We start from the raw sequence: 13,163 nt of genomic DNA, 5'->3' as shown, positions 1-13,163 counted from the left end.
ACAGTGCACGAGTTTTATATCCCTCATCAGAGCAATTGATGGGCCTTTTGATGCGAGTAAATGATCTCTCATCTTTTTTGAAGGCAGCAGTCACGGCTGAGGCTCCCAGCCAAAAATATTCAATCTAATTTAGCATCTGTTTCCATTGCTGTTATGGTCAGCTCATTCGAGCTCTTCAGAGAGAGACGTGCCTCAAATAGTTTCCTATAGGTCACAGTTTTCCACTTGGTTTCGCTTAACAGCTGGTACTCAGGCTGCTTCCTAGCAATAAGCCACAGCACATCAATGCAGCCCTAGGTTTCCACTGTCTTCGGTATAGGCTTCTTGCAATTCACTCAAATGTTTGACATTTGAGATTGGGACTCGGATATACAACACCCTCTTAAACTTTACACAACACTGTCCTCCAACATCCACCAGTTGGCTGTCTTTCATGATATTGTTGCAGTTCAAGGCTACTAGGTCAGAGGGTAACCTTTCTCTCTGAAGAGATTAATTCTAAGATTCATGTATGTATTAAATACCTTTACATTCTTTCCTTTTGTATTGAAGTCCTACATCAGGACTCATAATCCATATAATCTATACTGACACTCCAATACAATGTTGGGGTTGTGCTGTATTGTCGGAGGTGCCTATATAGGTGGATGTTAAAGATCCGAGGGGACTATTCAAAAAGAATGGACTTCCTTCCGGCATCCTGGTCAACAACAACAACTTACATTGATATAGTGGCCCTCATGAAGGGTGGCATCCCAGAACACTTGACAGTGCTAGAGCAGAAATGCCCCAAAGATTTTTTAAAAATTGGTCACTCACTCCATGGTTGTTTGTGGGACATTATTGTGAACAAAATACACACAGCCAAATCCCTTTACAGTGATGCACTTTGAGGTGTCTCCACGAAAGATATTCTACCAAATGTAACGATTATTTCTATTGTTAAACTACATGTGCAGGTTTGTATTAGTGCTTTCTTAGAATTGTTACTGTATCCAAAGGGAGTCCTGTAGTTTAGTGGTTAGAGCACTTGCCTCACAAGCGAGAGGACCTGGCTTCTGTTCCTGGCAGGGTGAAAAGTTTGGCAAGTTTCCTTACTCCACGCCTCTCTGTTTACCTAGCAACAAGTTGGAACCTGATTGTTAGTCATTTGGCAGATCGCTTTTCTGGGGTTATAATTCCTTCAAAACAAAATGTGGTAGCTTAATCTATCACTGTTCATGAGACACTGCTGTGCACAATTGGCTGCCACGTTTTGCCCACAAAATATACAATCAATTCACTTGACAATATAATCTGTGAAGTGCTTTGAGACATCTAGAAAACGTGATAAGGCGCTGTATCAAGTGCAAGGATTATTATTATTATTATTAAGGGAGTCATGCAAGGAACCATAAAAGTGGATAATTTTGATATTGAATAAAAGATTATGCTGTTTGTAGGTTTTCTCCTGGTATGTACAAATGAGAATGTCCCTTGATGCGCTGTAGTGGTACATATTTTGAATGAGATGTTAAATGGAGGTCTTGTCTGTTTTCAGGAGAATATTAAAGATTTTTTGACACATAGGAAGAGAAGGAATTTTCTGTATGTCATGGCCAACAATCCTTCAAGTCAATTCATCTCAAGGATGTTGTGATATCTTTCTGGTGTAAGAAACTTAGCAGTATTTGTAAAACACTTTGAAGCATTTCAATATGATATGGTGATATATACAAATTATTCCTTAAAATGTCATACTAAGCAGGAAATAGAAATAAACTAGTTTGCCACATTGAAGAACTTTAAGACATCCTTCCAATGTGAAAGATATATAATAATAATATTCCTTGCATTTGATATAGTGCCTTATTAATTTTATTAATTTATTAATTGTTATTGTTGTTATTCAACTATTCATTTGTACGCACTGGCGCACTTGTATTGCACAAGAAGCTGATCCATATATGTAATGCGAGAAACATGCATATATGTAAGATACATAGAGCATACGAACATACGAATTAAGAGCAGGAGTAGGCCATTCGGCCCCTCTAGCCTGCCCCGCCATTCAATAAGATCATGGCTGATCTATTCTAACTCCACCTACCCGCCTTATCCCCATATCCCTTAATCCCTTTATCTACAAGAAATCTATCAATCTCAGTCTTGAATATGTTCAAGGACTGACCATCTACAGCCCTTTGGGGTAGAGAAATCCATAAATTCACTCGCCTCTGAGGGAAGATGTTTTTCTCAACTCAGTGCGAAAGGGCTTACCCCTAATTTTAAGACTGTGACCCCTGGTTATAGTTTCTCCAAACAGGGGAAAAGGTCTTCCACTATCTATTCTGTCGTTTCTATAAGATCACCTCTCATTCTTCTATATTCTAAAGAATATAGGCCTAAATTGCTCAACCTATCCTCATAACTCATTCCCCTTATCCCTGGTACCAATTTAGTGAATCTACATTGTACCCCNTAATAATAATAATCCTTGCATTTGATATAGCGCTTTTCACGTCGGGAGAACGTCCCAAAGCGCTTCACAGAATATACTGTAAAGTGAATTGACTGTATATTTGTGGGCGAACGCGGCAGCCAATTGCGCACAGCAATGTCCCACAAACAGTCGTGGATTGAAAATGACCAATTTATTATTGTTTTTGGTTTTGGAGGGATTATTAATAGGCGTGTGGAGTAAGGAAACTTGCCCAAGGTTTCGCCCTGCCTGGAATTGAACTCGGGTCTCTCGCTTGCAAAGCGAGTGCTCTAACCACTGAGCTACAGGACTCCACTTTCTTCCATACGGAAGAGACTTCCGTACTCTTATATTCTAACCCTTTTGTAACAAACGCTAACATACCGTTAGCTTTCCTAACTACTTGCTGTATCTGCAAACTAACTTTTTGTGACTGGTGTACAAGGACACCCAAGTCCCTCTGAACGCTAACACAATCTAATTTCTCCCCTTCTAAAAAAATAATCTGCTCTACTGTTTTTGCCACCTAGGTGGATAACCACATTTCACTACATTATACTTCATCTGCCACCTATTTGCCCACTCACCTAGCCTATCTATATCTCGTTGCATTTTTTAATGTCATCCTTGGTGTTTACTCTCCCTCCTGGTTTAGTGTCATCCGCGAATTTGGATATATTAAGTTTGATGTCCTCATCTAGATCATTAATGTAGATAGTAAATAATTGAGGCCCAAGCACTGATTCTTGTGAAAGGTATTAAACTGGAACATGCTATGAAACACAGTGAAGCCACATTCATTTGCCATGACTACTCCTTGTGCCAAATAAGACCTTCCTACATGAATATATATATTCATGCTACACAAACCAGCATGTGTTTCGAGTGTTTAATCAATCTTAGATGCAGATGTTAAACACTTTGACCTTCAATGTTGATAATAATGTTATTCTGACAGTATAATCCTTTAATGTTTAATGTTTAATATCTTCACACAGAGTTTGTCTACAAAGAATTTCATGTGGCATAGATCGCTCATGATGAATTAGGTTGAGACTTTATTCCTGTCTTTGATGCAGTGTAAAAATATTTCCAGGACACTTCAACTACTGACTGGAATCTTCATCAGCTGTTCCCTTCAGACCGGAAGAACTTAAAAAGATAAGGAAGTTTTCTATGCACAATTAAACTCTTTGTGCAATTCCCAGATCAGAAAATTGTCATTCAAAGGGAGATGTTATTTGTCTGTGTGTATGACATACACACATACAGACACACAACATGTAAATTAGAATATTTATTGGTGGCAAACAATAATGATATGAGGTTATTTTCGCAGTTGGATTCTAAAAGAAAGGGAAGAAAACCACAAATATTAATACAGTAACTTTTTAAACAAGTTGCCTAAAAACAATAATATATTTTACGTGAAAATCTTTTCTAAAAGTGTATTTTTTCCTTTGTGTCATGAGGTGGTAGATTGACTATTTAGTGTGTGGCAAATTAAAAATTAATGGGGAACATATAAAGTTTGGATTAGATGAGAAATTGTTTTCTCTTCTGAAAGTCTTTAAATAAAAGGCATATTTGGGTCACATATTTGTACTGTATTTGTTTACGAGATATGCTGCTCAAATTTGAAACTCTAGGATTGAATGACTATTTAATTCCAGTGTTAGTGTGGTGGCGGGATTTTTCTGGGCTACTCATTGTTTATGTATTTTTAAATCGGTGTTTTCTGACAATATACAAAGTTACATTTATACACCACATTTCCCATTGGGAGGATATCCCAAAGTGTTTGCATATTCTAGATAACGATAAATCAATGCGCAATATTGTACTTTGGGAAGATGCTTGGCGGAGGAAATTATGTAACACTGAAAAGATCCTACCACTAGAGGAAGCGTTGCTACAAGCAAGCAATAGTAGCTCAGAAAATGCTTCACCATAAACAAACCAACATACAAGTCAATGTAAAAGGCAAGAAATACATTTTGGGACAAATATACTGCACTTCATATTGTTGCATTTTCAAATATACTAACCAAATTATTGGCTTGTTTAAAGAATTACATTATTAAAAGCACAAACATTTCTATATTTTATGTACAAGAGTCAAATGCTTTCTTAGCCAAGTTTAAGTTACAGGTTATTTCCAGGCTTTGGTCCACCTTGTCTCATTTTATATCTGTACATTACTGTGAACTGAAATGGTAATATTAATTCCAAGTTGATGTAAAATACATTTTGACCTGTTATTCTTAAATTTAATCTATAGTAATGATAATTCTTACATTTGATATAACACCAAACATATCATCAAAACATCTCAAAGCGCTTCACAGGATATAATGTAAAGTGGTTTGACTGTGTATCTTGAGGGCAAATGTGGCAGCCTACTTGCTCAGAGCGACATCTTATAAACAGTCATGAAATGATTAACCATTTATTTTTAATTTGGGGGATTGTTGGCCAGGACATAGGGAAAAACTCTCTTCCCTTCTTAAATAGTGCCATGGGATCTTTAACATACACCTGAATAGGCAGACGGGATCTTGGTTTAATGTCTCATCTGAAAGATGGCACCTCCGACCAATGAAACACCCCACCAACCCCAGCACTGCGTGGGAGTTAGACTATGTGATTCCAAATACACAACCTTCTGACTCCGAGGTGTGATTGCTACCACTCAGGCATGTTGTAATCCACGATAAAGCCAACATTTACATTTTCTATGGTGCTTTTTTAAGATGTATATATTTTGCATGATTTAACAATTATTTAGCAAAGCATTACATAAACTTAGGGTGCATCCCTTCATAGGGAGAGGGCACATTACCTTCGAATAAATATCTCTGGAAATTACATATCGAGGCATGGTGATGAGTTTCCGCATGTTTCAGACATCCGGCTGTCCAAAAAAATTGCAATTCTTTTTACTTACACTGTATTAATACAGGGCTCTTACAAAGAAATCATACTTTTTAACAACCTGATCTATAGAAAGTTAATCTCTCTCTTGACTTTATATCTTGTCCAATATTGCCATTAATTAACTGAATTGGGGTCTCCCAACATCAGTCAAGGTGACAATGATCAACCTTCGAGTTAGTTCAGAGTTTCTGACAGATGTTTATAGTGAATGGATAGATGGTCCTGAGGAGTTTTACCCTTGCTTTGCTAACAACATTTTAAGATGCACTTTGCTTTGTACAGCTATGATAGTGTTCTTGCAATTTTATAGTGCACAGCAAAAAATCAAGAGCAATTGGCCTGCTGCACTTCACCCACAAAATGAAATAATTTCCAGCATAGTTTTTATTATATTGTTTTTCTGGTCGTGTTAACTTTCAATCTTGTATTCACCCTTGTAATTATAATAATTTAAGCCTTTCCAGTTTCTCATATTGGCTTGGCACTATACCTGAATGAGCACTTACTCTTTTCGTTTCCCTCATTTAATAACTTAATACTAGTGCTTAAATGAGTGACATTCTTTAAATGGCGTTGTTAGCACAAGCAACACTTGTACTGATTTCTACCGAGACTCCACTTCCTTCTCTCCGTATATTGGTCAGATCTCTGGACTGAGTAATAGACTGAATGGCAGAAGTAACCTTTGGTATAAGCTATCTGGCTGTGTATCCCACATAGAGAGGACTCTAGCAATGTGAGAAAGTTATTTCTTCATTTTTCAAACAGAGAAGATTTTCGCTTTCTCAGTCACTGATATTGGAAGACATTATTTTGATCCAATAACTTTTCCCGTTAGATAATTTCCCTCTTGACTTTCAATCTTGTCCATGTTGCCATCAACAAGCTCAATGGAGATCTCCCAATATCAGTCAACCTGACAGCAATGTGTATACATTTTCAATTTTCTCCTCTCCAGAAGGTACTGACTCATTCTGAGGTACAATTCGGCAGGCACCAGCTGCACTTTAGTACCTTATTCAGGGCTATTCTTCAAGGATAATCTTAAATAGTGAAGGATAGAGGCTATTTAACCATGTGGAAGTAAAGGATCACAGCCAAACCCAATATTAATAATTGCAATAATCTCTGCATTTGATATTTGATAGTGCCTTATCACGTTGTTGAAACATCTCAAAATGCTTCACAGGATATACTGTAAAGTCCGGTGACTGTGTTTTAAGGGCAAATGAAGCAGCTAAGATGCACGCAACAATATCCCACAAAGAGGCCATGAAGTGAATGATCAATCGTATTAGGGGATTATTTGGCAGGTCACCAAGAGAAACTACCTTCTCTGTTCAAGTGGTACCATGAGATCTTTAATGTCCACCTGGACAGATAGAAGGCATCTCAGTTTAATGTCTCAACCGAAAGAAGCAACTCCCTCAAGCACTGCATTGAAGTCCTCAGTGCGGCCTATACGCATGGATGTTTTAACAAAAGACACTGAATGACAAACCAGTGGAACTTTGTTTCTGAGGCCATTTGTAGCACTCACCCACCTAACTCATCTTCCAGCAGAGATTGAATTTGTGTTTTTCCTTATGTGCATGGCTCAGCTCCACAACGAGTGCTGTCTTTGCCAGCTGACACATTGGAAGAATGTAGGGTGTGGTATCTATCACAACCTTTTCCAATGTTTTCTCTCCCTTAGCTAAAACATTAATATTTTACGTTTCCCATGATTCCAAATCTTTATATTTTAAATAGACATTTCTACAACATCAAGCATCAAGCCTTGAACAGTTAAAAAGCTTGAATCCACATAAAGCATTTGAAGTATTATAATCATTTTGAAAATTCTGTATAAGAATACCAATGGGCATGCCTCATTGGTCCTTTAGATGTTGATTTATGGTGACATTTTCTGTTGCAATATGTTTGCTGTAATAATATATTGTGACTGTTAATCTGCCCGCATTACAGCAGCAAAGGTATTCCTATATCACTGGAATGTCCTACCATGTAATGTGCTAAACCTCATAACTGTTGTTGTTGTCCTTGACCTTCTCGTGTAACACAACAACAGATGTTGCACAGAGAACATCATCATTGGCAAACAATCCAGATGTGGAAGTGAGGGCAGGTGGCTTTGTCAGCAGTAACGTTGCCTTTACACATATGGCATTGTAAAGACTTTAAAAGGCCATTGAGCTTAAAATCTGCCTTTGGTTGATATTGAACACCCCCTGCCTCATAGAATTCTCCTACCCTCTCTTCAGAAATGAATCTGCATCTTTTTAAAACTCATTTATATAATTTATTCGACCTTAAAGCCCAGGTTCAAAGTAAAGCTGGATTAAATAGATAACATTCTCCCCTCTTTCCAATGGCTTTAAGGATACTGAGGGAAATGCATTTGGGAGTGTCTCATTGTGATCAGCAGGAAAGAAAGTAGACGGATATCAGATTTTAATCCAATTTAAATCTGACACTAATGCACACACTGGTTCCTTTTCATTCTATGGATAGTTTTTGGTAGAAGAAAAAAAAACACATAACTGCCATCCCGTTCTTGCCCACCTGTAACCATGCTATGATGGTTAAAATCACTAAGCTATGATTTTTCCTATGCTACTCGACTTTACTCTTACACTAATAATAATAATAATTCTTGCATTTGATATAGCGCCTTATCGCGTCTTCAAGATGTCTCAAAACGCTTCACAGAATATACTGTAAAGTGAATTGACTGTATATTTTGTGGATGAAACGTGGCAGCCAATTGTGCACAGCAGTGGCTCACAAACAGCTATGGATTAATCGACCAATTTATTATTGTTATTATTTATTTTTTAAAGGAATTATTACCATTGGAAAAGCGATCCGCTAATTGACTGACAACCGGGTTCCTACTTACTGCTAGGTAAACAGAGGCATGTGGAGTAAGGAAACTTGCCCATCATTCGCCCTGCCGGGAATCGAACCAGGTCTCTCGCTTGTGAGGCGAATGCTGTAACCACTGAGCTACAGGACTCCAAATTGATCTTTGCACAATGACTATGGCAGAAGAAGACTAAAGTAAATCACTATGGTGGTGTGTGTGCGAATACAACCATGCAGCATGTATTATACTACAGACGGATACTTTTACAAAATTATATTTTAAACTTCAGATTTCCTTGGCCAACCCCACACAGCTGGCCACCCAGGAAAAGGTGGGGCAAAGTAGTCTCTTAGATAGGAGTGCAACTGTGGGACGATCAGAAAAGGTGTTACAGGCATTGCCAATTTTTATTTATTTATTTTTTGGTCTGACGGGTGTCTGACACTTGCAGAAACCCGTCACCATGCTTAGGAGTATCCAAACCAAGCTGAGATTTCCATGCATCCCACCTATACATGGAAATCTCAGAGATAGATTGTTGGAACGGAATGTGCTCTCTCTCCCTGGAGCTTCACATCCTGTTTACCTAATTCCGGAAAGTATTAGGTGCAGGTCGGCAGAGCCAAGGCTCGGGTCCCCAGCGTGTGTGTTGGGGTACTACTCTAACCAGCTAAAAACACATAGCTTGCCATTGATATCACTGTCAGGCAGATTTCCTGCTGTTTATCCAGTTAGGACCGCCGTTAGGCTTGAAGGGTTAACCAGAGCTGAGTGGGATGATTCTCTGTCCCCAGTGATTGGTGTGGACTACAGGCCTGGCCAATAATAAAATCAATCATTCACTTTAATGCTGTTTGAGATACATTGCTGCCGCATTAACTCACAAAATGCACAGTCACAACTTCACAGTAAATCCTGTGAAGTGCTTTGAGACAATTTGACATGCGATTAAGCACAATATCAAATGTAAGGATTATTATTGGTATAGGAGGCAATCCTATTGTAAAAGGCATACAAGCACTCCCACACCGACACCCCCTCTGCCCAGCTCATAGATTCCACTGAAATATAATTAGGTGCAGATTCTTGATCTCTGGAACCTGCTGTGAAATAAGCTGACAGCAATAGATTGAGGTACTGTTGCTCTGCTAGTCAAAGGGAGTCTGCCTCAACACAGGCCATGCATGACTTATGGTTGCAGACACATTGGGCAAGATTTGTAATATTCCTTAAAGTGTTCCTTAAATATTTTAAGGAACATCAGCAGGTGATGTTCCAATTCTGTAAATGGTTTGCTCCTTGTAAGATATTGGTGCTGCCATTTTGTGAACCTTATTATAAAGCGATTTTATTTTGTAAATTTTAGGCCCTACGTTAAGCTCAAACGTTTATAGTTCACTTTTGCATTCCCATTTCTATTGGGGAGGGATGAAATTTGAACTCTCCAAAGCCAAAATTAATTAGTGAATGGATGGGCTCGGCCCGAAGCCTCAGCCTGATTGTTGAAGTTACTTTTATTATTGTTAATAATAATCCTTGCATTTGATATTGCGCCTTATCATGCCTTTATGATTTTACTGTGAAGTGTAGTGACTGTATTTTGTAGATGAATGGGGCAGGCAATTTTTATACAGCAATGCCCCACAAACAGTCATGAAGTGAATGACCAAGTTGATTTGGGGGAGTGTTGGCCCGGACACCGGGAGAAACTCCCTTCTCTTTTTGAATAGCACCATAATAATAACAATAATAATAATAGTAATGATAATAATATTCCTTGCATTTTGATAGTGCCTTATCACATGGTTGAGAAGTCTCAAAGCGCTTCACAGAATATACTGTAAAGTGGATTGACTGTGGTATTTTTATTTATTTTAAATAAGATATTTAACATCTGCCTTAAGAGGAAGGCGAGACCTTGGTTAAATGTCTCATACCTCTAACAATGCAGTGCACCCCTAGTGTCACCTTAAATTCTGATTTTTTTTGTCTTTGGAAAACATAAATTTCAGCCCTCCTCAGCAGTTATCCCCCAGGTAAACAAAATTAATAGTACAATCCAGAGTTGATAACGCATAACAATTGCAAAATAAAATTACTTGCCTCACGGTCATAAAATAATAATAATAATAATCCTTGCATTTGATATATCATGTCTTCCTAAAGTGCTTCACAGAATATTCTGTAACGTGAATTGACTATATATTTTGTGGGTGAAAATGGTGGCACTTGGATCCTGAGAGGAATCTGTGGGTTGGGGGGTCACCATTTGCTGTTGTTTCTTATATAAGTTAAGGAATGTTTTAATATATGCTGCAAGTTTTACCTCATTTTAATATGGATGAACATCAAGGGGTATCACCGTTACCTGCTGAACAGAAGGTGAAAGCGATTCAAGGGAAGTGGTTTATCTACCTTTACTTTTTTAGTGTAACGCTGTGTGACACTCTTCTCTACTTATTAACGAAGCAATGGCTCCTGTCCAATTCCCGTCTCTGATGTTTGACTTGTGTCCAAAGGTAAATGTCTTTGTCAAGTGTTTTCTTTTGTTTTCATCCAACTGAAGCTAGACAGATGACAAAAATGGCTGTGGCATAACGGGTAAGAAAACTGGCTAGAGTTTATCGGAATTCTGCAGCAGGGATAATATAACTCAAGCATAACATTTCCTGGCAAAGAAGCTGTGTGTTTCACAGGTCTTGACTGTATTACATGGTAACACAATGTGAAGCATGTGGCATTGAGTGCTGCCTATTGATATCATCTGCCTATCAATCATTCAGGCTATTTTCTGGATCTTCTCAATGTCTCTGGAATGACACATTTAGCTGAAATTTATAAAGCCTGTCTGGAAAATAACCTGCCATCACTGCTTGACACAGACTGAAATACTGACACTTTGCTTACACTCCTTCCTCTACCCGCTCCCTTCACTCAGCTGACTCTAACCTTCTCCACATTCCCTTCCCCTCTGCTCGTTCATTGCCGGCCTTCCTTTCAGCCACTATGCCTCGAGACTGTGGAATTCTCTGCCTCAATCCCTCCCCCTTGCCCACTCCATAGTTGTCTTCAGATCACACCTGAAAACCTTCTTTTTCGACCGTGCCTACAGTCATACCCCGACCTACTCAACATCAAACTCTGCTACTGTTAAGCACTCCGAGATGCTATCCTGCGTGAAACGCACTTTATAAATACAAGTTGCTGTTATTGTTATGACAACAGACTAGGAAATCAGTTCATACAATCATAGAATGTTACAGCACCACAACCGGCCATTCAGCCCACAAGTCTGCACTGGTGATTTTCTACACATGAGACACCTAGTCTATTTAATCCCACTCTCCTGCTTGCTCACCATGCACTTTATTATTTGTCATTTTTCAATTCAATTAATTCTTTGTTGTAAGGAAACTAGGCTCAGTTAATAAAGCCACTTCTCAAAGGGCAAACCATTCATCCCTGGTAGCATCCTAGTAAATGTCCTCCTCATCCTCTCCATGGTCTTTCTAAAGTTGGGTGACCACAGTTGGACACTGTAGTCTAACTGACGTCTAACTAACAATTTCTATAGGTTAAGAATCATCTGTGCAATTTTAAATTTCATGTCCCTATTTAGAAAATCTAGTTTCCCATCAGCTTTGTTCACAGCTATTAAAAGAGCATCAACATCGGTTGTGTCAGAGAACAACAACAACAACTTACACTTCCATAGCACCTCCATGCATGGTAGAGTCTCAGAGAGTTTAACAATGGCGGAGCCTGACTCCCATAATTCCAGCTCTCCTCTGGTGCAATGTTTTCTAACCTCCCTTTTAATTCTGTTTGGGATTATCCTAATTTTGTGCCTCTCTACCTGCGACCTGTGGAAATAATCTATTACTGTTTACTAGTAAAGCTTCATAGCCTTGAAGATCTCTCAATAGGATTTGAACCATTTTTATAACTATTTTCAGAATTACAGGATTCTTTATATCACCCACAATGTTCGTAACTTCTGTATGTATGTGTAATTGTAACTAAATGTATGTCATGTGTGTCATCTGACTCAGTTGGCAGCACTTCTTTCTCTGACTCAGAAGGTTGTAAATTGAAGCCCCATGTCGGGATTTGGAATTCACATAGTCTAAGATGATACTCCAATGCAGTGCTGAGCTTTCGCTGTGTTGTTGAAGGTGCCGTCCTCCAGAAGAGATGTTAAACTGATGTAAAATATCCCATGGCACTATTTGAGAAGCGAAAGGAATTTCTCCCGCTGTCCTGTCCAACAATTCTGGAAAATAAAATTGGCCATTCATTTCATGGCTATTCGTCAGACATTGCTGTGTGCAAATTGGCTGCCGGGTTTACCCCCAAAATACACAAACGCTGCCCTTTACAATATATCCTATGAAGTGCTTTTGAGAAGTCTGACTAATGTGAAAGGTGCCATAACAAGTGTAAGGATTATTATTCTGAAATGTACCCAGTTTCCCTCCTTTCCTTTTGGTTTTCCAAATTAAGTTGAATTTTGTGGAACTGCTGGTCATTTTGATTTAAGATCCAATTTTGAATATTAGGGCTTTATGTTAATGATACCATTTGCAACAATGTCGATGCAATTTTGGCAACTTTTGTTCCCTTGGAACGTAGACAACATTGGTTGTTTAATAATGCAAAGTACCATTACATTTCCATCACATGGTCAGTTAATCAATCAAGATGATGCAGCTGCCTTGTGTAAGCTTAATCCTTGGCTTAAGCATTACATTAAAAAGATATTCAACATCCATCAGTGTTTAGGTATACTTAAATAAGAAATTTGAGTGACTGAAGCAGTGGAGAAATGACAGGCAAACCTAATGGATTCAGCTTTCTTGCCAACAAGGTCCTTAGAGTAATTTGCAATTGAATTTA

The sequence above is a fragment of the Callorhinchus milii genome, unplaced genomic scaffold, assembly GCF_018977255.1.
Source record: "Callorhinchus milii isolate IMCB2004 unplaced genomic scaffold, IMCB_Cmil_1.0 Scaffold2, whole genome shotgun sequence".
Lineage (NCBI taxonomy): Eukaryota > Metazoa > Chordata > Chondrichthyes > Chimaeriformes > Callorhinchidae > Callorhinchus > Callorhinchus milii.
The sequence above is the reverse complement of the archived record's forward strand: the minus strand, read 5'-3'. Positions refer to the sequence as shown.